The 24,946-nt window shown below is 35.3% G+C and overlaps 1 non-coding gene across 1 annotated transcript; it reads left to right on the top strand.

The window, feature by feature from the left end:
• The first annotated feature begins 23,232 nt into the window (after positions 1-23,232).
• LOC131183704 (small nucleolar RNA R71) lies at positions 23,233-23,340 on the top strand. Its single transcript, XR_009151741.1, has one exon. It is a non-coding gene; the product is annotated as a small nucleolar RNA R71 (small nucleolar RNA).
• The last annotated feature ends 1,606 nt before the right edge of the window (positions 23,341-24,946 follow it).

The following is a 24,946-nucleotide window of genomic DNA, read 5'->3' as shown; positions in this document are numbered from 1 at the left end:
CCCAGGATGTGTAGATCAACTTTAATGAAGAACAATTGCAGAAATTATGGCTTGATGATGGAGAGAGAAAGCTTCAATGTGTGCGTCCATAGAGGTTTTGGTTGGGAGCTCCATTTCGGCAAGAAGAAGAAGATGAAATGAGTGGGATCTGCTATCCCAAAGTCCCATATGTGTCCCAAATTAGGAGTTAGTGGAGCACTTAGGTTAGTTTTATTGTTTAATTATTTAAAGTTTCATTATTTGCACATTTACCTCATTTCTTTCACTATTTATGTAATGTATCACAATTAAATTTTTTTTATAACATTTTCAAAGTGTAATATCATTTATTTTTAATGGACATTGAGGTCAAAAGGCAACTCTAGGTATCAAATGACCAAAATGCCCTTCTTTGGGTTGTATTCCCGATTTTTCGGTAACACCAATTTTTGTCTGTTTCTTGATTTTTCGTTTTTCTTTGTACTAATTTATTAATTTTTCTTTGATATTTCTAGTGTCAATTACATTTTAATAAACCTTTAATTATGTCCCGAAATTTAATTCCGAGGGTTCCCCGCGATCTTGGGGTCGGCAATTGCCTTTGCCATAACTTCCCGGTACGGTCACCCATCGCTACGGTGCCGGCTCGTTTAACCTAGTTTCATTTTCTCTCTTTAATTTTTCTTGTATTTTCTTTTTATTTATTTCATTATTATATTTCTGTTCACTATCATCAAAGTGTAGTTTCAGACATTCTGACTTGCGTAGACTGACATTAGGTCACCGAAGCAACAAAACGTACAAAACACGTGCTAGGAGGATGTTACATGGTGCGTAGCCCATGCATTAGGCTATGCAACTTTTGACAACTTAAGAATTTCTTTTATTTTCTAGACATAAGCTGCATAGGCTATACAACTCCTTATGCAACTTTTAGTAGCCTTTAAAATCTTTAATTTTTAGGCTTCATTTTTGGCACTTTTGGACCTGGAATTTACTTCTCACTTGCACAATTACATTTTAGTCCCTCAAGAACACCATTTTATCTATAAAACAAAAGCAAAATTATAAATTAATCCAAAAATTGATAATTATAAAAAATTAACTAAATAACTAATGAAATTAACTAAAAAAATTTAACCTAAATGACTACATAAAATGTATATATCAAATATCCCTAAACTTAAATCTTTGCTTGTCCTTAAGCAAACCTTAAAATATAATGTAATTTTGGGGTGCCTTGTCCATGGAGTTATGAAAATTACCTACTAGAGTAATCTAACTCACCTTTAGCCATACCAACAATCCATATATCCATCCTTTAAGATGCAAATGCTTACCTAAGCTTTCATCACTTAGCCTCAAGTTAATTAATCATTCAAAATTCTCAAACCAACCAATCAAAAGAGAAAGTCATGCTTAAAAAGAACTCTAGAACAATTAATGGCCAAAGTGCCTCTATATAAAATGATGAAATTTGATGAATGAATGAATAAATTCCCAATCCCATAAGCAAACTTCCTATCCCTATCTCCACTAATTTGGCAAGTACAATCAATAGATCAAAGGTCTTTTTAGAGATGTAATAGGGCTATAGGGTTCATAATGAGGCTAACAAGAAAAGGTTAAAAGGGATTCAAAGCATGAGAATAATGTTTAACTTTGAAGACATAAGATACACCTCTTTTTTTTTTTTTTCTATTTATTTGAAAGGAGAAAGAAACACACACTAAAAATATTTAAGTGCTAGCATATTTTCCAAAGTGCACAAAATAAAGGGACTACTTTGATACTTTAAATTTGTATCTTGTATCTTTTTTTTATGATTATTCCTAAAAATACGACCCCCAAACTCATTTTCTTTAATTACTTTGGGTGGATTCTTTCAATTTGAATGACAATAATGAAAGACACATATATACTAGCACTTTTATAAAATGATAAGCATTTCTTTCCCTTTTTAAAAATATATTTTTTTTATCTTTTCATTTTATTTTTTTATTATTTTTTATATCTCTATTTTTCTTAGCGTACCAAATTCCATAAATAATTATTCTTATGAAAAGGGTTTTTTGGCTCATTGGCTAGGTAGTAATAAAAGAAAAATTAGGAATAATGTAGGTTCAAAGGAGTTTGCAAAGGTTAATTTTAATGAAAGGAGGGTCAAAATTTTAAAATACGAGGGTTTTAATTAAAGAATGCCTAATCATTTCCCTTTTCAAATACAAGCTAGTATTTCACCTCGAAAGGTTTAGAAAATTATTCTAGGATTGGTGAGACATCACTTGACTACCTTTTGTCCTATAGCTCTCCCTAAACACTCCAATCTCTAAATAACTAGTTGGGTGACTTTATAGCTAAGAAGATATAGGCAAAAGTAAAAACTTCAAAACATTGCACCTCTTAGAAACTTTCAATTCTCAAACCCAGCTAGAGGTAGGTTAAATCACTCTACTAAGTAGCTCTCATTACTCAAGGGCCTTGGCAAAAAAAAATATTATTTCATGAATGCATGGTTCCTAAAAATGAGAAATGCATTAACTAAATATAGAAAACTATATGTAGTATCTATATGGTATAATTTCTATATAATGTGTCATGTATGTATGTATGTGTAATAAATTTACAATGTAAGTATATAAATGAAATGAAATGTAATGCACCTATACTAAAATGTGAAAAACTTTTTGCACAAATAAAAATTAATGCACACCCCTAAACTCAAAATTAGACATTGTGCTCAATGTCTAAGGTAATGCACAAAGAATATTAAAATTTTAGGATAGACAACAAAGCACATTTGAAAAGAGCTGAAAGTGAAAATGAGATGGTGAAAACTTACCTGAAATAGGAGAGATAGACAAACTGATAGAAAAAACAGGGCAAAATATAATTAGCAACTCAGTTGGATAAAAGAATTTATGTTGCATAAGCAATCTGCATAGTTATGCAGAATTTATATACTTTTAAACCAGTTGCATAAGCAACTGCACAGCCTATGCAGTTACTAAAAAAACTGCAACAATTCTTTGCAATGTGGAAACAATTGGAAATAACTGCATAAAGAAGAGTTATATACAGGTAGGCACAAATGGAAACTGAAATCATATATATAAGCATTCAAAAACCCAAAATCAATATCCATGAAAATGTATCTCAAGATAGTGAAATTTCAAACAAATTAAACTTAAATTGTTCCAACAATTGCAAAAGTATAAAACACTGTATAAAAAGAAAGAACTATTGTGAATTATGCAAACTAAGACATGAGTCAATCTAAGTCTATGGTTTTTGTCACACCTTACTTCTCTATAAGGCACAACATGATCCCGTAGTATACCTAATGAATTACCGACTCCGTCTACCGATAACCAATTAAATACACTATAAGGGATTTTAAAATAATTTTCTTACTTTTTGGAAGTGGTGAGCATTTTTGTTAGGAATTAAAAACATTTAATTGATGTTGAAAAGCTATATGAAAATTTTGACTAATTTTATTTTTCAGCAAATTCTAAAAAATTTTTGGCAGAGTCTCGGCAGTAATTGAGAAAAACTAAAAATTTTACCTGTAGGAAAAACACTTCCAATAATATTACACTTCACCAAATCAACTACCAAAACTCATATAAACACAAATCCCATCCATCTCCACAATTCAAAATGAAATTTTTGTCTCAAATATTTCAAAATAAGCTATGCACAATGCATTCAAAATAAGTAACTTACATTTACAGTTAAATGTACAGACATCAAAATCCAAAAGGTAATATGTTTACACATTGACTGTACAACTGCTCAGTTATAATAATACATATGACTCCAAAATTATTTACATCAAATAATTACAAGGGTATAATTAAATACCCGAACAAAAGTCTTTGTATAGTCCCCAACAATTTAGCAGCTCACTTTGCTGCTTTTTCCTTACCTCTATCTGCGATAGCAAAAGAAACTATCGCTGAGTGTAAAAATACTCAGTGGTACACAATAAAATATAAAATATGTAATGTAAAACATTTATTAACAATTCACAATTTCTTTTCACAAATTTCACAACTCATTATAACACAATTTTAGTCAAATAATTTAATAACACAGTGTTGCCAATCCATACACATTTTAAGCCATGACACAAAATTTCAGATCAATGCCGTATTGTACACCACGACAAAGCAATCTACAACCTCACTAATCGAAATCAATGAGGAAGGTGGCTAGCTAGCTAATGAGTACTTATCCGATCTCGACCTTAACTGGTAAGCCAGAGAGGGAGGAAAATAATCGATATCAACCCCATAAATGGAGGAGGAATAATGTGGTACTGTCATGCCAAGTGTGAACACAAAATCAATTCAAAACGATTTATTCAAATAATTTGTGAGAAATCTGATTAATGTCCAAAGTCATATTTGCAATCATAAAATAGCAACACAATTCATAATTAACACAAAAATCAAATTTTCAAGAATAAAATACTTAAACAAGAATTATTGTGCACAAACCTGATGTGAGTCGCCTCCAGGCCTTGACTCAATTCCTTATCCCTTTCTGGTCTTTTTCAGTTGAAACACACAATTTACAGTATTTCAGTATCTTATCTCACAATAAATCCAATAATTAAATTCATGTATACTCAATTCTAGTCCTAATATGTGTAAATTAACGTCTTTTGAAATTTTCATTTTGGTGTTACTATTCATGGCACTATTCAAGTCAAAATATTGACTATCTTATGCTTAATAGGTATGGGAATTTCAACTACATCCCCATACCACATTTTGGTTACCTAATTTGTTGGTTTTAGTTGCCCCTTCAATTTCTAGGTCTCCTAAGTACATTTCTAAATTTTCAGTTTTGGTGTCCTATTTTGCACTGTTCCATTGGTCAAGTTGCTGTGGGAATTTGGCTAAATGTTCTTCATAAAAGTTGTTCCCTATTGTCTTAGCTTTAATTATTGTCTTAGCTTTAATTCTCTCTTTGAATCACTCCATTTGGAGTTTTGTAGCCCAAGTTATGGCCATTTGAACATGGCTGGCTGGATTAGTTTAACCTAGATTTCTGGGCACCTAATTTGGTTCTGGCAGTTTTGGACCACTAAATTTAGGTGGCAAAATGACTGGGTTATAGACAGAATTTGGGTTGGTGTTTCTCATGAAAGTTGTAGTTCTATGTCATACCTTTCCAATGCCATAAAAATCAGGTCATTTGGACCTGTATAGCCCAAGTTATGGCCAAATGAATAAATACTGTTCATTTGGTCATTTTGGTACAGTGGTAGTGCACTACACCCAAGTTTGACCTAACTGTTCACTATCCTAATGTCATTTTCTAAGCATGTTATCTAAATGAAAAATGTGTCATTATGTGTCTCTTTTCATTCTTAATTGGCATCATACCAATTGGGTTGATAAATTTTCAGTTTTGGTCCCTGAAATGGACCTAGGTCAAACTGCTAGAATATGAACACTAACCAATCCGAATTACAATTTGGTTCTACCAATTCACACACACCACAAATGGTCCCAATTGACCATTTCTCAACTCAATTAAGGTCAATTGCATCAATTGATCATTTCCCAAAAATTTTTCCCAATTTTCAAAATGCTCAAGAACCCTAATTACACAATTGTGTAATTTAATGCAATTAAAGTTTATACTCAACCTCTATACACTCAATTTAACTTAACTAATGCTATAATTCCATCAAAATCATAAAATTCCAATACCCTTATAGGCTCGCCAAAAATCCTCTTTGGTCCCCCAAATAGTTTTCCTTGAATTTTAAGTTAAAATCTAAGTTACTTGAACTAAAAACTTAAGTGTTAAACAAAGAAATTCCAATTCAAACTACTAACCTCAACCTTGAATTTCAATCACCAAATTTTCTTTACTTTCCTCTTTGCTTTCTTCTTCAATCTCCTTCTTAAGTTGGGATAGCAAGTTTTAATGGAAAGTTTTGGGGGATTTAGGTTTAATTGAGTAGAAAATCAAGCTTGTATTCAAGCTTTAATAGAGGTTGCACATGGAGGAGAGGGGAGAGGAGCAAGCCGGCTAAAAATGGGGAGAAGACAAGAAATGAAATTTTTTTTCTTTTTTGGTTATTTTATATATAATTAATTTAATTTGACTTGGTCAAAATTTGTTGGAAAATAATTATCACTTTTGATTCCATATGTGATGTCATAGGTATGATGTAATAAATCATATTTTCAATTCTTTTTCTTTTTCCTTTATTTTTTTATTAGTTCTTTAATTAAATTCTCAGCTCTGAAATTTTTATTTCTCCGATTTATTGGACAGTTAGGTCAGGAGTCACCTCTAGGGGTGAATTGACCAAATTGCCCCTCGCCGGTCTGATCCGGTTTGCAAGTAATTCAATATTTCTTTTGAATCCCTGACTTAATTATTTGACTGGCTTAACAATTCTTTTCTATAATTTTCTCTTTTCCACTGTGTTTGCAGTAGTCCTTAGGACGGCGACGTCACAATTTTCGGTTCGAAATTAAGGTTTTGACTGACCTCGCAGTCACTTCCCGGGAAGGTCACCCATCACTGTAACTCCCGGCTCATTTAACCTTTTATGTTTTGTTTTTCTTATTTATACTTACCTATCAGGTAGTCATTATTTATTTTCATTCAAGGCTTATCTAGGTGTTTTAGATGTGGTTCTAATCCCCTTAATTATCCGGACTGACACCGGAATAGTAAAATATATCAGGCCATGCAAATAGGGGTGTTACAATTCTTCTCCCCTTAAAATAAATTTCAACTCGAAATTTTACCTGGTATTAGTCTCTGAAAAACTGTGGGTGTTGTCTCTTCATATCCTCCTCAGTCTGCTGAACAATTTCGAGCCCAATCATCTTCCTTTCGCCCACTTCATCCTAACATAAGAGAGTTCTGCACTTTCTGCCATATAGAGCTTCATATGGAGGCATCCCAATGCTTGATTGGCAGCTATTGTTGTAAACAAACTCAATCAGAGGCAAGTGTGTGTCCCAACTGCCCTCAAACTCAATCACACAAGCCCATAGCATGTCCTCCAAGATCTGAATTACCCTCTCAGATTGGTCGTCTGTCTGTGGGTGGAATGATGTGCTGAAGTTCAATCTAGTTCCTAGGGCTCTCTGAAGGCTACCCCAGAATCTAGAAGTGAACCTAGGATCTCTGTCAGATACAATGGATACTGGCACTCCATGCAATCTTACTATCTCATCAATGTACAACTTGGCCAATCTTTCTAAACTGCAGTCCATCCGGATAGGCAGAAAGTGAGCAAACTTGGTCAGTCTGTCAACTATAACCCATACAACATCATGACTCTTATGTATCCTCGAAAGTCCCATCACAAAATCCATAGTTATTCTCTCCCATTTCCATTCTGGTACTAATAGTAGATGTAACAAACTAGCTGGTACTTAATGCTCTGCCTTCACTTGTTGACAAGTTAGGCATTTGGATACAAATTCAGCTACATCTTTTTTCATACCCATCCACCAGTAATGCTCTTTCAGTCCTCTGTATATTTTAGTGCCACCAGGGTGCATAGCAAAAGGAGACTCATGTGCTTCCTTCATAATGATCTGCCTCAAATCAACATCATTAGGAATGCACATCCTGTCCTGGTGTAGCAATAGGCCATCATCTCTCACTGAGAATTCTGGTTTCTTGCCCTGTCTGACTTATTCTAATAGCTTCTGATATTTTTGATCATTTTGAGCAGCCATTCTGATTTGATCAATCCACATTGGCTGTACATGCCATGCAACTACTGTCTGCCCCTCATCATTAATCTCTAAGCTAGCATGTAATGCTCTCAACTCATGTACTATAGACAAAGGAGAAACCCGTAGACTTGCCATAATCTTATGACTTAAGGCGTCAGCCACAATATTTGCCTTCCCTGGCTGATAGTCTATTAGACAATCATAGTCCTTAATCAATTCTAACCATTTCCTCTATCTCAAATTCAGCTCTTTCTGAGTGCCCAAATACTTCAAACTCTTATGATCTGTGTAGATGTAGCACTTTTTACCATACAAATAATGTCTCCAGATCTTAAAAGTGAACGCAATAGCTGCTAGCTCCAAGTCATATGTCGGATAATTCCTCTCATGCGGTTTTAGCTGGCGTGATGCATATGCAATGACATTTCGATCTTACATCAGTACACAGCCTAACCTATTGTGAGAAGCATCACTGTAAACTGTGTATTCTTTACCCGGGGTAGGTAAAGTAAGGACTGGAGCTTCAGTCAAACATTTCTTCAATGCATCAAAACTCTGTTGGCATTTATTCGTTCACTGAAATTTTACATCTTTCCGAAGCAGCTTAGTCAATGGAGATGCCAACATGGAAAATCCTTTCACAAAATGGCGGTAATATCCAGCTAAACCTAGAAAACTGCGAATATCCGTGATATTTCTAGGTGATCTCCAATTAAGGATAGCTTCAATCTTACTTGGATCTACCTTCATGCCTTCTGCCGATACTATATGTCCCAAAAAGGATATTTTTTTCAGCCAAAATTCACATTTTGATAGTTTTACATATAGCTATTTCTCCCTCAAAGTCTACAGTACAATGCGCAGATGTCTATCATACTCCTCTGCCCTCCTCGAATAAACCAAGATGTCATCAATAAACACCACTACAAACTGGTCGAGGTATGGTATGAAGACAGTGTTCATCAGATCCATAAAAATAGCTGGAGCATTTGTTAACCCAAATGGTATGACTAGGAACTCATAATAGCCATATCGAGTTCTAAAAGTAGTTTTAGGGATACTCTGCTCTTGTACTTTCAGCTGATAATAATCCGATCTCAGGTCAATTTTGGAGAATACAACTGTACCCCTCAACTGATCAAAAAAGTCATCAATGCGGGGCAATGGATATCTATTCTTTATTGTCACCTTATTCAATTTCCGGTAGTCAATACATAAGCGAAGAGTGCCATCTTTCTTTTTAACAAATAGCACTGGTGCTCCCCAAGGTGACACACTAGGGCGAATAAAGCTCTTGTCCAGCAACTCTTGCAACTATACTTTCAATTCTTTCAGTTCTGCTGGTGCCATTCTGTATGGTGTTATGGAGATTGGGTCCACACCAGGCATGACATCAATCTCAAACTGCACCTCTCTCTCCAGAGAAAATCCTGGCAACTCATCAGGAAACATGTCCGGATAATCACATACAGTAGGGATGTCCCTTAACACTGGACTCCCCACTCGGGTGTCCAACACATGTGCCAAGTATGCTTCACACCCTTTTCTAATCATCTTTCTAGCCAGTGCAGTTGAAATGATGTTTGATGGCAATAATTGCCTCTCCCAGTGTATTACTACATCACCATACTGAGGGAGAACAAAAGTGACTGTCTTCAGTCTACAGTCAATCATAACGTGATGCCTGGCTAACCAATCCATGCTCAAGATGATGTCAAAATCTCTGAAGGGCATTTCAATTAGGTCGGACAGAAAAGTGTGTCCTTGGATCACCAAAGGACAATCCCTATATATTCTATTTACCCTGACCTCCTAGCCTAATGGACTAGTTACTAGCACATCATAGTCCATTCTTACACACGGAATAGCAGTAGAACAAATCACACTAGCACTGACATACGAATGTGTGGAGCCAGGATCAAATAGCACATATATGTCTTGGTCAAGGATAGAGAAAATACTAGCTACTATATCTGATGTTTCAGCCTTCTCCCTCTGATGCATTGTGTACACTCTGGCTGGTGCGCCACTGGGTTCTGGCTGGTTAACAATACTTTGACTTCTTGGGGTGCTACCCCTACCTCTGTCTCTACCTCTACCAGATGGCTGTGACCCTCTTGGAGTAGAGGCTTGGGCTGATCCCTCAAATGTGGCAAGAGGTCCAGATCAGCGTGGACTAGTACAATCTTTGGCAAAATGTCTGATCCCTCCACAGTTAAAACATGCATCGTTGGCCTTAAAACACATCCCACCGTGTGTTCTACCACAAGTCTCACACTGCCGGACTGAAAATGCTCCCTGAGATGCCTGCTGAGTCTGCTGACCAGATCGGGGTGGTCTTTCGCCAGAGAATCTGCCTCTACCAGATCTGCAGGAGCCGGATCCCCCAAATTATTTTCGCTTCCCAGAACTGCGCTCAGTAGGTTAGCCAGTAGCTTTCTCGGTTTTCTCTTTCTCTTGGGTATTCTTCTTCACTGAGCGTTCCATTTCTATCCTCTCACATTCCAAGGCTTGTGATATCAACTAAGAAAAATTCTAGTGTTGGAACCCCACTACTTGTATTCTCAATGTAGGCCTTAACCTGGCCTCAAACCTCTTGCATCTGTCTCTGGGGATGGAGACCAAGCTTCCAGCATAGTGGCTTAGTCTTAAAAAGTCCCACTCATATTCTGCTATGGTCCTTTCACCTTGTTTCAGATTCAAGAATTCTTCCAATTTCATGTCAATATAGGTATAGGGGACCCATTTCTGTCTGAACTCCCTCAAGAAATCTGCCCATGTAAGAACAACCAGGCTGTGGGGGATAGTCTTCCACTATTTATATGCATCCCCTTGCAAAAGTGAGACTGAATATTCAAATTTTAATTCCTCAGCACATTACAGCTTTCTAAATACCCTTTCCATCCGTTCTAACCATGTAACACGCTCACTGTAGCAATTCCGTACATTCAACTGTTCCGGTGATCGATGTTGGTCCGAACAGCTAGAACGTCTAGAAAAATAATTAGACTAGAGTGAGGAGTCATAAATAACTCAAATAAGTATAAGAAAAATTAAGGAGAAATTTTAGAAATAAAATACAACCAAGTTAAATGAGCCGGTGCCCTAGCGATGGGTAACCCAGTGGGAAGTTGCGGTTCTCGCAACTAGGAGCCCTATACCCGGGAGAAAATTCATCAAATAATTTTTGAGGCTCCAGAGAAGAGTCATTGAGGTTTCTATGACATTAGAATGCAAAAAAAAGGTTTAGAAAAATTTTTCGATCGGTACAGACAATTTTGGTCTGTTAAGCCAAACGGAGGGCATTTTGGTCATTTCGCCTTCAGAGGTGATTTTTGGCCGACTTGTCTAGTTAAGTAAATAATTATTATGATCTAAAATATAAATAAATATTGCTAAAAATTAAATTTAAAACGAGTAGAGAAGAAAAGAAAAAGAAAATAAAAGAAATTGGGAATTATGACATCACATGATGTCATTAACAATGCCTCCACCCAATCACCATTTGACAAACTAATAAAAATGGATAAAATATGAATAAATATTGATAAAAGATTAATTAAAAATAAATAAAAAGAAAGTGGATGGAAAATGGAAAAATTAGTTACATATTTTAAATAAAAATTAATTAGCAAATTTGCCTAATAAGACAAATACATTATTTAATATTTAAATTTATATAAATATCTTATAATAATGAAAGAAAACAGATTTTTCTCTTCTTCTCTACTACTTTGCCATCCCATATTCCCATTTCTTTCTCAAAACAAAATTTCCTCCATTGAAGCTTGCTTAAGCTTCCAAACCATGCAAATTTCTTGACCAAAATTCTTAGAAATTTAAAGAAAAACCTTCATCAAGGCATGAACTCCAAGAATAAGCAAGAAAAACCAAGAAAAAGAAGGAAGAAAAAGAAGAAAGAAATTCAGTGGGCAGCCCAAGGAAGAAGATCAAAGTGTTTTGAATGAATTGAAGATTAATTGGAGTAGCTTGGTGTTGATTGAAGCTAACACACAAAGGTTAGTGCTAGAAATTCTCTTGGAATTTAAAATTATTGCAAGTTGATTTAGGGTTTGCTCAAATATGGAATTTTGTGTCGTGACTTGAATTTGATGATGTTGAGGTTGATTATTGACTATTAGAAGTGTTATAAATGTGAATTGAAGTTTGGAAGTTGGGTGAAATTGAAAATTGGGAGTGCTTCTCTTATGCAGGAAATTCGGACCTATGAGTCCAGGGTATTGTTTGACCTATAACTGAAGTTGTGTGACTCCAATTGGTATGAGGCTAATTGGAGGTGAAACTAGACACATAATGGCACAACTTTAGTGAAGAAACCATGCCCAGAAAACCAAACCAAGTGGACCAAAAGTTTGCCCTAATCCGGGTGACCTACAATCTGCCTGGGCAAAATGACTAAATGAACAGTATTTGGTCATTTGGCCATAACTCAATGTAGCAAAGTCCAATTGACCTGAAATTTTACCAGAAACAAGTTGAGATATAGACCAACAACTTTCATGAAGAAACCTGACCCAAATTATGATCATAACCTAGTCAAATTTCCAACCAAACTCGAGTTACCAAATCTGCCAGAAACAATTTTACCCAGAATTTTGGGTTCTGCCCAATCCGGCTAGTCATGGTTTTTAGGCCATAACTTGAGTTACAAAACTCCAAATGGAGTGATTCAAAAAACGAAATTCAACTAGACAAAATAAGGAACAACTTTCATGTTGAACATTTTTCCAAATTCCCACTGCAAAAATGACTAATGGAACAGTAAAGATAAGGCATGAAAACTGAAAATTCTGCCCAATTAATATTAAGCTTGGAAATGGTATTGGCAACCAATACCAACAAATTTTAAATGCAAAATGTGGTATCTTGGAGAACTTAGGTTCAATAAAATTATTATGTATTAAAAAGTCAACATTTTGGTTGACTAGTAAGGTGAATAGTAATCAAAATGATTAGCAAACTAAGATAAAGACTTAGAACCAATTCTAAGCTTAAATGCTTAGAATTGTATGACAAATGTGGACTATGCATCTTAGTCAAAATTGTAAAAAGGAAATTAAGACCATAAATTTGAAATCCATGAAATGTTCATTGATTACTTGAAACATGAAAAATAAGTCACCTAATTGATGTGAATAGATAGTTAGGGCTTATATACCCATCACAAATGGAATTCATAAAATATTAGTAACTCAACTTGAAATATAAAATTTGTAATTACATAAGTAGATTCTTGAATGTATAAATGAGAAAGGAAAAATGTTTGAATACAATGGTACATGTGAACCATTGTTTAGAAATGTGATCAATATGAATAACATAATGAATGAATAAATGAACCATATTAATGTATGAATGAGACATTAGTTCTCATTATTGTAGAGAGGAGAAGTATTTTGAGTACAATGGCATAAAAGGATAATTGATGTGAATTGTGATCATATAAATGATCAAATGAATGTATGAATTATAATTGAAATTTATCATGAAATAATGAAGTCATAAAACACAATATATTAATATTTAATGATATTATGTGCCCTTGTATTGCCTAGACATGTGTGTCAGATTGGATAGTTTGGCATGCCAATAGGGTATTGTTTTAGCAGTACTGCGAAAGGCTTTATACCGGTATTCATGGCTTTATGCCCGCATTCATGGCTTTATGCCAACATTCATGGCTTTTATGCCCAATTATGTGTTATCATGGCTTTTTAGCCATACTGACTGCATACGTGGTTGACGTTCTGCGTCCCATGGTATGACGGCCCGAGGCACCACGGTGTCCAGTGCCAACGACCCGTTATCCAGTTTAGTCAGCCTGTCATAGGTTACTTGGGCAGTGAAATTTATGGAAATAAGTTAAGAATACTAGAAATTAAAAATATTAGAAATTAAATAAAATAAATGAGTAAGATGACCTAAAATAAATTAGAATAGTTATTTATTAGAAAGAATCGAAATGAACTGGACCGATATTGAAATTTACTTATTATGAGATAATCTGAGACAACCTAGCAAGTATAGAGAAAATGCTAAAAGATTAGCAAAGAAAATTATAAATAGATAAATATTGCAAATGTGACATATAATAATATAAGCATAAATTTATTATTTTTAGATCATTTTTCTTTGTACATTATTACTGTACATTGGCGAAATAAACACTTCCAAAGAAGACTAAATTACGATAAAACATATTAAATTTTAGAATCGCATGTGAAGTATAAATAAATCTTAATTATTTAAATTATGTTTTATTTCTATCTTTATTTGTATATTATTTCCTTGTTATATTATTGCACCACTAAGCAGCAATGCTTAGCGCGATGGAATTGTTTCATCGCGTAGGTACTGAAGTTAAAGCCTAGCGAATACTAAATAGAGATTTTGGAGTTCTGATCTGCAGAGCGTTCAAGGTTGTCACCTCCTCAGCAATGCATGTAGATAGGGCTCACATTAAGCATATCATGTATTTTGTGTATCTTATTTATTTCTTATATTGTAATATAAATTAGCAAATTGTAATTAATTTGTATATCATGTAAATTAAGGATTTATTTAATTATTGCAAATGATGTAAATTAATGCAAATTTGAGAATTTTGCTATAAGAATGGAGCATGAATGAATTTGTACAAATGAGTATAGATTTGAATTACATAATGATTTTTCAAATGATGATATGAGTGGATGAGATTATACTTAGAAAATATTGGTGAATTTTCAAACAGGTGAATAGTAAAACACGTCAAATGAAAATAAAATAGAGGAAACTCCGTTAGTTTCTCCGTTGAAAAATAATCGATATTAAATATAACGAGAACAAAATTTTTAAAGAAATAAAGTAAGATAACTTAGGGTGCTCCGGCACCGAATGTAGCACGCTTTGCTCGGCTACATTGTAGTCGGGCGAGGGGTGTTACATTTATTGGTATCAGAGCACGGTTTAGGCGTTCCTAGGCATAGATAGATAGAATGAATAGTGTGCATAACATGCATTGCATTCATATGAGTTGAGGTGACACTAATGCAGATCTATTTTCTTGGTTATTTTAGGTTAAGGTATGGACTTAGAATCGCAGAGGGCAGTAGAAGAAGAAGTAGTAAGCCGTATCCCGACTGGGAGTGATATTGGAAATCGGGGAGATCCTGCTCCACCAGTGCAAGAGGTGCCTGTACAACCCCAACAGGCCTTGTTTGAGCAGATGACTGAATTCTTTCGACAGATGACTGGGGTTATTCTACCATTGTCTCAGCAGAAATCACCTCTAGGAAAAATTAGGAAGTATGGAGCTGTAGATTTCAATGGTAGAAAGGAAGACGATTCTTTAGCGGCTGAGTATTGGTTAGAAAGGACTGAAAGAGTCCTGCAGCAGCTCCATTGCACACCAGAACAAAGTTTGAAGTGTGCAGTTTCATTGTTACAAGAAGCTGCATATCGGTGGTGGGATGTTGTAACCAAGGTAGTGCCACCAACCGACGTAACTTGGGAATTCTTTCTGATAGAGTTCAGAAAGAAATATATTAGTTGTGTTCATGAAGAGGAACAGAAGAGGAGTGGTGATCAGCAAAAGAGAAAATTTGGACAGTCTAGTAATAAGAGGCCAAGAGAACAGTTAAGTCAGACATCTGATCAAAGTAGGAGATCCAGACCCAGACCTATACCCAGAAGAGATCAACCAGAAACACTAGTAGTGAGTGCTCCAGGACTAGCAAGAAAATGTGGCCATTGTAACAAGTGGCATAAAGGTGAATGTAGGGGATTAACTGGAGCCTGTTATAGATGTGGGGCCATAGACCATCGTCTGAAAGATTGTCCTAAGAGGAATTTACCACAGACCCAGACAGAGGTCGTGGAAGGACCAAGTATGATGTGTCCCAACCGCAAGTGCACGGGTCGTTCAAGTAGTATAGAAAAAGATATCGTTCCCACGAGGAGTTGTGTTAATGATTGAATTTTTGATGTAAAATAAAATATGTTAAAATTGTATTTTAATCAAATTAATAAAAGAAATTTAGGAAATTGAAGCATAAGGTATGAAAATGCAAAACTAAATTCAAACAATGACTAATTTAATAATTCGCAAAATAAAGAAATTGATAATAATGAAAATTAATAAAATGAGATTAAACTAAACACTCAAAAGTAAAATTTCAAGCAATAATTGATGAAAGACGATTCTGGAGTTAAGGGTTCATATTTAAGTCATTTTGGGATTTTCCCTAGCTAGCCCAATCCATGAAATTTATGGGTTTAAAGGAGATTAATTCTAAAATCCTTTGAAAACTCTTTCGAGTGAGACAAAGAGTGCCTTAATTAACTTAATCCTACTTTCGTGGAGTTAAAATTAACCAAGACCCATTAGGTTCTTTAATCAATCTATTAAAACCCTCTTAACCCTTAGTCTATTTCTAGATCTAAGTTAATTAAGTCCAATTTCTTGATTAACTATCAATTGGTTTTCCTTTCTGCTTCAACCAAGGATTAAGAACATAACTTAATGGGGCCCTTCATTAAGCATGTGAATAAGCACACAAGAAATGGATTAAACCTCATAAATTCATTAAATTGGGACTAACCTTTCAAATCCACAAAAATAACTAAATATTACATCCCTTACTCCAGAATCAAAGTAAAACTACTCACTATCCATAATGTTTACAAGAAATTCTGAGTTTATAAGGAAATAAAGCTTTAATCTAAGTTAAGAAACAAGAAACTAAACACTAGAAATGTAGGAAAAATGTAAAAAAAGAAAGAAATCTCCAAATCTGGTTGGAAATGGAGTGGGAGATGATTGTGACTCTTCAGCTGCTGCCTCCCCTATCCCTTTTCTTCCTCTACTTGCTTCCCCCCTTTCTAAAATGGGAAATGGGACTATTTATAGCATTTTTCTTACATGGAGCCCTAAAATGGTGTGTTTTAGGTGGAATTTTCTGAGGGAATCTTCTGCCAGCTCATTAATGAAACCTTTGTGGGATCAGATAAGTGGATCGCATAAGTTATGCAAATCCTTATGCGCTATTGCTGGTTCACTTATGCAAAACTACATGACTTGGCGCATAGGTTATGCACATTTCCGTGAGATTGCATAAGGGAGGCGTGAAGCTGCATAAGCTATGCACTCTCCTTATGCACAATTCGGCAGGTGTTGGAACAGTGTTTCTTCTCCTCATGCGGATCTGCATAGCTTATGCGGCAAGTTATGCGCAATTTTGTCAATGCATATTTCCATTTGAAAACTTGTTTTTGACATCTTTGGCTGTAGAAGTCACTCCTCAATGGCAAAATTTCTTTTCAGTCCTTCAAAAACACTATTTTTCCTACAAAACAAAGTAAAAATTACAAATTAATCCAAAATTGACAATTATGAAAAACTAACTAAATAACTAAAGAAATTAGCTAAAAGTGTCTAATAATCAAATAAAATGGCTATGAAATTAAACCTAAATGATTATGCAAAATGTATGCATCAAATACGCCCAAACTCAAGCTTTTGCTTGTCCTCAAGCAAACTTTAAAATGTGATGCAAAATTTTTTTTAGGGGTGCCTTATCCAAAGAGCTATGAAAATCACCTATTAAAGTAACTTAACACACCTTTAGCCATACCAGAAATCCATATACCCATCCTTCAAAATGCAAAGAATCTAATGCTTATCCAAGCTTTCACCGCTTAGCCATCAAGTCAATTATCATTCAAAATCCCCAAACCAACCAATCAAAAGAGAGAGTCATGCTCAAAAGGAATTCTAGGATAATCAATAGTCAAAGTGTCTCTATATGGAATGATGGAATTGAATGAATGAATGAATAGTTTTCCAATCCCATAGGCAAATTCCCTACTCCCATCTCCACTAATGTAGCAAGTACTATCAAGAGATCAAAGGTCTTTTTAAGGATGTAATGGGGCCATGGGGTTCAAAATGAGGCTAAGAAGAAAGATGGGTAAAAAGGATTCAAAGCATGAGAATATTTTCAATTTTGAAACATAAGGTACACTTCTTACTTTATTATATTTTTTTTCTTTTTTTTATTTATTTATATGGGAGAGAGAAATACACAATGAGGATTGTCAAGTGCTAGCATAGTTTACAAAACACATAAAAATGGAGGGACATTTTGATTCTTTAGACTTGTATCTTGCATTTTCTTTTGATGACTGTCCCTAAAATTGCCACCCCCAAACTCATTTCTTTTAATACTTTGGGTGGATTTCTTTCATTTTGAATGACAATGGTGAAAAGCACATATACTAGCACTTTTACAAGATGACAAGCACTTCTTCTCCTTTTTATTATATATTTTTTTCTTTCTTTTTTTTTGTTTTTTTTTTTTTATGTACCTAATGTTATAAATAATTATTCTCATGAAAAAGGTTGGAGTGTTTGGTTCATTGGCTAGGTAACAATAAGGATTTCAAGAAAAATTAGGGGTAAAAAGGCTCAAAGGGGTTTGCAAGGGTCAATTTTAATTAGGAAAAGGGCCAAAGGTTTAAAATGAGAAGGTTTAAATCAAAGAATGCCTAATCATCTCTCTTTTCAAGTACAAGCTGGTATTTCGCCTTGAAAGGTTTAGAAAATTTGTTCTAGGATTGGTGAGACATCATTTGACTACCTTATATCCAATAACTCCCTCTAAACACTCCAATCTCTAAAGGACTAGTTGGGTGGCTTTTTGGCTAAGAAGATATAGGCAAGGGATAGACACTTCAAAACCTTGCACCTCTTAGGAGACTTTCAATCCACAAACCCAACTAAAGGTAAGTCAAATCACTCTCATAGGTAGCTTTTCAATACTCAAGGGATTTGGCAAAGGATTTTAATGCATGATGCATGATTCCTAAAAATGAGTAATGCATTAACTAAATGGAGGAAGTCTATTTGTGTGCAATGTGTACAATTTCTAAGTGATGTATAATGTGTGTGTAAATGTGTTATGTATATGTATGTAAGGATGTATATGTAAAATATTTACAATATATGTAAATGGAATGGGATGAGATGCTCCTATACTCAAAATGAGAAAATGAAGCAAAAATCAAAATGTGCACCCCCAAACTCAAAATTAGACATTGTCCTCAATGTCTCAAGTAGTGCATTATCAAAACTCAAAGTAAATAGGAATTACCAGGAATTGTGAGATTTAAGAGCAAAAAGAAAGAGTTACCTGGTATGGAGCAAATGAGAATTCAAGATATAATGGGGATGCATAAGAAGCTGCACAGGTTATGCAGAGTAAAGTGTCATCTGCAATGTGTACATAAGTCAAGTGCTCGCATGAGTGGCATAGAGGACTGCACAGGCTATGCAAAATATTTGCATAAGGGTATTCATAGCCTATGCAGTATATTCAAAAGCTGCTGCATGATGATGAGCAAGGGAAAATGTGCAACCACTAGTAGAGGCATGCAAATATATACAAAGTATGGACAAATATGCACAAAGTGAAAGATGCAGAGAAAAGTTAGGGCAAATGCAGCGAAAATAGGAGTGGAGAAGAAGAGGAGAGGTAATGCCGAAATAAATGGACGTGGGGGAAAAAAGGAGTGAACAGGAATATCGGGAGGTGGAGGTGGGAAAAATGGTGCCGAAAACAAATTTGATTTGAACAGGGTTTGTGTAAAAACTGCATAAGTGAAAAGTGAGTTGTGCATAACTTATGCACTCTCTTATGCATGTTTCGATGGGTAATAAAAAGGTGTGAAAAACTGATTATGCAGGAGTGCATAGCTTATGCACTAACTTATGCAAGTTCCGGCTTGCTTTGGACTTCAGAGAAATAGCTCATGCAAAAGTGCATAAGTCATGCACTATCCTTATGCACTGTTCGGCAAGTTTTGACTTTCAGGGAGAGTGGTCATGCGGAAGTGCATAAGCTATGCACTCTGCTTATGCACCTGTCGGCATGTTTTGGTTTTTGGAAAATACGGTCATGCAGTTGTGCATAAGCTATACACTCTGCTTATGCACTTTTCGGTGGGTTTTGAAATTTGGGGTTGGTGGTTATGTAGAAGTGCATAAGCTATGCACCCTCCTTATGCAGGTCTCGGCAGATTTTGGTGTTTGGAAAATGTGGTCATGCAGTTGTGCATAAGCTATGCACTCTGCTTATGCACCTCTTGGCAAGTTTTGAGATTTTGGGTTGGTGGTCATGCAGTTGTGCATAAGCTATGCACTCTGCTTATGCACTCCTCGGTGGGTTTTGGAATTTTGGGTTTGTGGTTATGCAGAAGTGCATAAGTCATGCACTCTCCTTATGCAGGTCTCGACAGAGAGAGAAAATCAGAGTTTTTGGTCATGCGGAAGTGCATAAGTTATGCACTCTGCTTATGCACCCCTTGGCAGGTTTTGATTTTTGGAGTTTCGTTATGCGTATGCATAAGTCATGCACCCTCCTTATGCAGACTTCGGCAGAGAGAGAAAATGAAGAATTTGAAGTTATACAAATGTGCATAAGTCATGCACTCTGCTTATGCAGGTTTCGAAAAATATGAAATTTGACAAAATTAGGCTATGCAGAGTTGCATAAGCTATGTACTCTTCTCATGCACTTTGCAATATGAATGAAAATGGCAAGAATTGTGGTTATGCAGGATTGCATAAGCTATGCAGTTGCTTATGCACAATTCAACAAGATTAAGATTGCAATGGAACATGATTTGTAAGTGTGAAAAATACCCTAGAATGAAGAAATATAATTCCATGAAGCATAAACCATGAGAAATTTTCACCAAAAACACATCAATATATACAAAGTTCATCAAAAATGCATCACACAAGCTTGTAGAAGATGGATCCTGCATAAAAGGCATTTGTGACCCATGCCATTTTAACTCAAATTCTGCAAATCAACATTTAGCACATTAAAACTCAATAAAATCTGCATAAAGTTGTATCTATTCACAAATGATGAACTCCCCAAGTCATGCCAAGAAAAATGCAGCATTTCCACCTTAAATCCCACAACCCAAATAAGCTCATAACTGCAAAAATGGCTCACTTACCACCATATTAACATTAAAAGCACATTTACTTAAAAGTTACACACCCAACCTCACCAAGAACGTAAGCCATCTACTGCAGACACCCTCTTTGCTGCAGAATGTCATTTTTTTTGCTCTGCATAAACCAGGTAGCAACCCAAGGACATAATTCATCTGCTGCAGACCTTTCCTTGCTGCAGATTTCATTTTTCCTCTCTGCATAAACCATGTAGCAAACCCTGCACTGGTTATGCAGCAAAAATCAATCAATTTGTAAGAGATTTAAAGAACATAATTTCAGGTTAAGCGTCACTCCCTAGCAGTTCACCAACCTTCCTCCATTGAAATACATCTACAAGGGACAAAATTCAACAAATGTCAAAAATTGAATTTGGGGAGATTCAAGATAAAAACAAAAGTAATGAAAGTAAAAGTAAATCAGCAAAATAAAAATAAAAGGACTTGGGATGCCTCCCAAGAGGGCTAATTTATAGTCCTTAGCTGGACTTTTGTCATTTTTCATGGTGGCTGGAATTGGAATTTATTGCCTCTGTTTCCAATAGGTGCTTCAATGAATCTATACTTTATTTTCTTTCCATCACATGAGAAGATCCTTGTTGCTTTGTCTAAAAATCCGACCATTTCTTTCTTGACAACCTTTGGTGTATCTTTTTCTTTGAGAGATGGTTGCTTGACCTCACTTTTCTCCACTTGCTCAAATTGAAAGATTAATGCCATATGACAAGGTGGATTACCCTTTAAATGTTGTGCAAATGCAGCCTCTTTTGGATTTTTATCATTGATACTCCCTTCATGGATAAGACAACTTTCAAGAGAAGCCTTCAAATAGCTCTTTCTAAAGTGCTATTTTACTAACTCATCAACTATATCAATTCTCAAACAAGAGTCTACATCTTCATGTTGCTTTTTCTTATCATTGCCAATGTTGAAGACTAAATGATCCTCTCCGACTCTGAGAGTAAGCTTCTCACCTTTCACGTCAATCAAAGCACCAGCTGTAGCTAGGAAAGGCCTCCCCAAAATGATTGGGATATTAGAATCCTCTTCCATGTCCAAGATGACAAAGTCAATAGGTATATAGAATTTCCCAACCTTCAGAGGCACATTCTCCAAAATCCCTTCAGGATACTTAATTGATCTGTCAGCTAACTGAAGAGAAATGTGGGTTGGCTTAAGATCTCCCATGTTGAGCTTCTCATAGATGGAGAGGGGCATAAGGCTTACACTAGCCCCTAAATCACATAAAGCTTTTATAGAACATGATTCCCCAATGTGGCATGGAATTGAAAAACTCCCTGGATCCTTGAGCTTTGGAGGAAGTTTCCTTTGGAGGATAGCACTGCATTCCTCAGTTAAGGCTACAGTCTCATAATCTTCAAGTCTTCTTTTGTTTGAGAGAATTTCTTTCAAAAACTTAGCATAAGAAGGCATCTGGGAAAGAGCATCAATAAAAGGCACATCTATATATAGCTTCTTTAAAACCTCTAAGAACTTCCCAAATTGCTTATCAATCTTGGCTTTTTGAAATCTCTGTGGAAAGGGAAGCTGTGGCTTGTAAGGCTCTGGAGGTATATATTTCTCTTCTTTCTCTCCAACCTCCTCTTTACCTTTTCTTGCACTCCCTTTTTCACTCTTTTGTTTTTCATCTCTCTCAACATCTTTCTCATTTTCTCTCTTCTCAACTTTTTCACTCTTCTCAGTATGCACTATTTTACCACTCCTCAGTGTGATGGCATGACATTGCTCCCTTGGATTTTCTGTTTGACTAGGAAGTTTCCCCATAGATTTGGTACTTGATGAGCGTGCTTGTTGTGCAATCTGATTTTCCAGCATCCTATTGTGTGTTTGCATCTGTTCCAGCCTTGCTTTCATCTCTCTCATCTCTTCATCACGCTTAGTTTGATTAGCAAGAATTTGTTGTAATAAAGCCTCTGTGGTGGAACTTTGTTCTTGCTGTTTTGGTAGAGGTGCAGAATTTGCATTCTTTTGCTGAAAACTAGGTGGTGGTTGCCAAGGTTATTGGTATTGATGCCCTTGTTGTTGTGGTGGAAAGTTCTGAGTTAAAGATTGAGTTTGCTGATTCCCCCATGAAAAATTTGGATGATTCCTCCAAGCATATGAAGGATAATCTACTCCATAGCTCATTGTTCCTTCTGCATAAGTAACTTGTTGAGAATTCCCAGAGCATGATGATGAACTGACTAGCATACTTAAATCCTCCATTTTCTTAGCAAGGACATTAGTGAGTGCATCAAATTTGGCATTGATCATGTTGAATGGATCAAGCTCATACATTCCAAAGAACTTGCCTCTTTTGAGTTGGAGCTGGTCCTCTTGGACTACTCCAAAGATGAGTATTCTTTGCTATTTTCTCTAACAACTCATAAGCTTCATCTTCATGCTTAATGATGAATTCTCCGCTTGAGCATCAATGATTCCTCTGATAGCAGGAGTGACATTTGTGTAAAAATTCTGGTTTATCATCCATTTAGGAATGGCATGATGTGGACATTGTCTCTCCAACTCCTTCCATCTCATCCATGACTCATAAAGTGTCTCATCTTCTCTTGGTCTAAAAGCAATCATTTGATTCCTCAACTCTTGAGTTTTTCCAGGTGGAAAGTATTGGGCAAGAAATGCATCAGTGAGCTGCTCCCAATTTGTAATTGAGTTGTGAGGTAAAGAATCAAGCTAATCCAATGCTCTATCTTTCAAAGAGAATGGAAACAATTTTAGCCTTGCTGCATCATCAGACACTCCTGGTTGCTTTTGCATGTCACAGATCATAACAAACTTCTTAAGATGAGTATGAGGATTTTCTGAGGGATGACCTCCAAATTGAGAATTCTGAATCATTTGTAGTACTCCAAAATCCATCTTATAACTATTTGCATCAATTCTTGGTCTTGCTATACTCTCTCTTAAGTCATCAAAATGAGGAAATGCATGATCCATCATACTTCCCTTGTGAACATTAGCATTTACAACTTCTTCACCATGAGCTGCATTTTCATTGTTTCGATTATTTCCAGCATTACCACCACCAATTCCAACTCTTTCTTCAGCCATTTCTTGGCCAAATTGCTCTCAATGCTTCTTTTCTTCTTCTAGTTTCTTTCTTGTTGGCTCTACAAAACTTCTCAATTTCAGTATTAAATAATATGGATGTATCACTTGTGCTTCTAGCTCTTCTCATAAAAGATTAAGAGTACCTAAAAAAAAAACAAACAAACACAAAATGAAAAGATAACAAAGATAAAACTATAAACAACTAAAATAATCAAGAATTCAATCTTAAACAAACAACTCCCCGGCAACGGCGCCAAAAACTTGATGTGTCCCAACCGCAAGTGCACGGGTCGTTCAAGTAGTATAGAAAAAGATATCGTTCCCACGAGGAGTTGTGTTAATGATTGAATTTTTGATGTAAAATAAAACATGTTAAAATTGTATTTTAATCAAATTAATAAAAGAAATTTAGGAAATTGAAGCATAAGGTATGAAAATGCAAAACTAAATTCAAACAATGACTAATTTAATAATTCGCAAAATAAAGAAATTGATAATAATGAAAATTAATAAAATGAGATTAAACTAAACACTCAAAAGTAAAATTTCAAGCAATAATTGATGAAAGACGATTCTGGAGTTAAGGGTTCATATTTAAGTCATTTTGGGATTTTCCCTAGCTAGCCCAATCCATGAAATTTATGGGTTTAAAGGAGATTAATTCTAAAATCTTTTGAAAACTCTTTCGAGTGAGACAAAGAGTGCCTTAATTAACTTAATCCTACTTTCGTGGAGTTAAAATTAACCAAGACCCATTAGGTTCTTTAATCAATCTATTAAAACCCTCTTAACCCTTAGTCTATTTCTAGATCTAAGTTAATTAAGTCCAATTTCTTGATTAACTATCACTTGGTTTTCTCCTTTCGGTGCTTCAACCAAGGATTAAGAACATAACTTAATGGGGCCCTTCATTAAGCATGTGAATAAGCACACAAGAAATGGATTAAACCTCATAAATTCATTAAATTGGGACTAACCCAGTTCAAATCCACAAAAATAACTAAATATTACATCCCTTACTCCAGAATCAAAGTAAAACTACTCACTATCCATAATGTTTACAAGAAATTCTGAGTTTATAAGGAAATAAAGCTTTAATCTAAGCTAAGAAACAAGAAACTAAACACTAGAAATGTAGG

The sequence above is a fragment of the Hevea brasiliensis genome, chromosome 9 (genome assembly GCF_030052815.1).
Source record: "Hevea brasiliensis isolate MT/VB/25A 57/8 chromosome 9, ASM3005281v1, whole genome shotgun sequence".
Taxonomy (NCBI): domain Eukaryota; kingdom Viridiplantae; phylum Streptophyta; class Magnoliopsida; order Malpighiales; family Euphorbiaceae; genus Hevea; species Hevea brasiliensis.
Note: the sequence above shows the minus strand (reverse complement) of the source record. Positions and strands in the feature narration are given on the sequence as shown.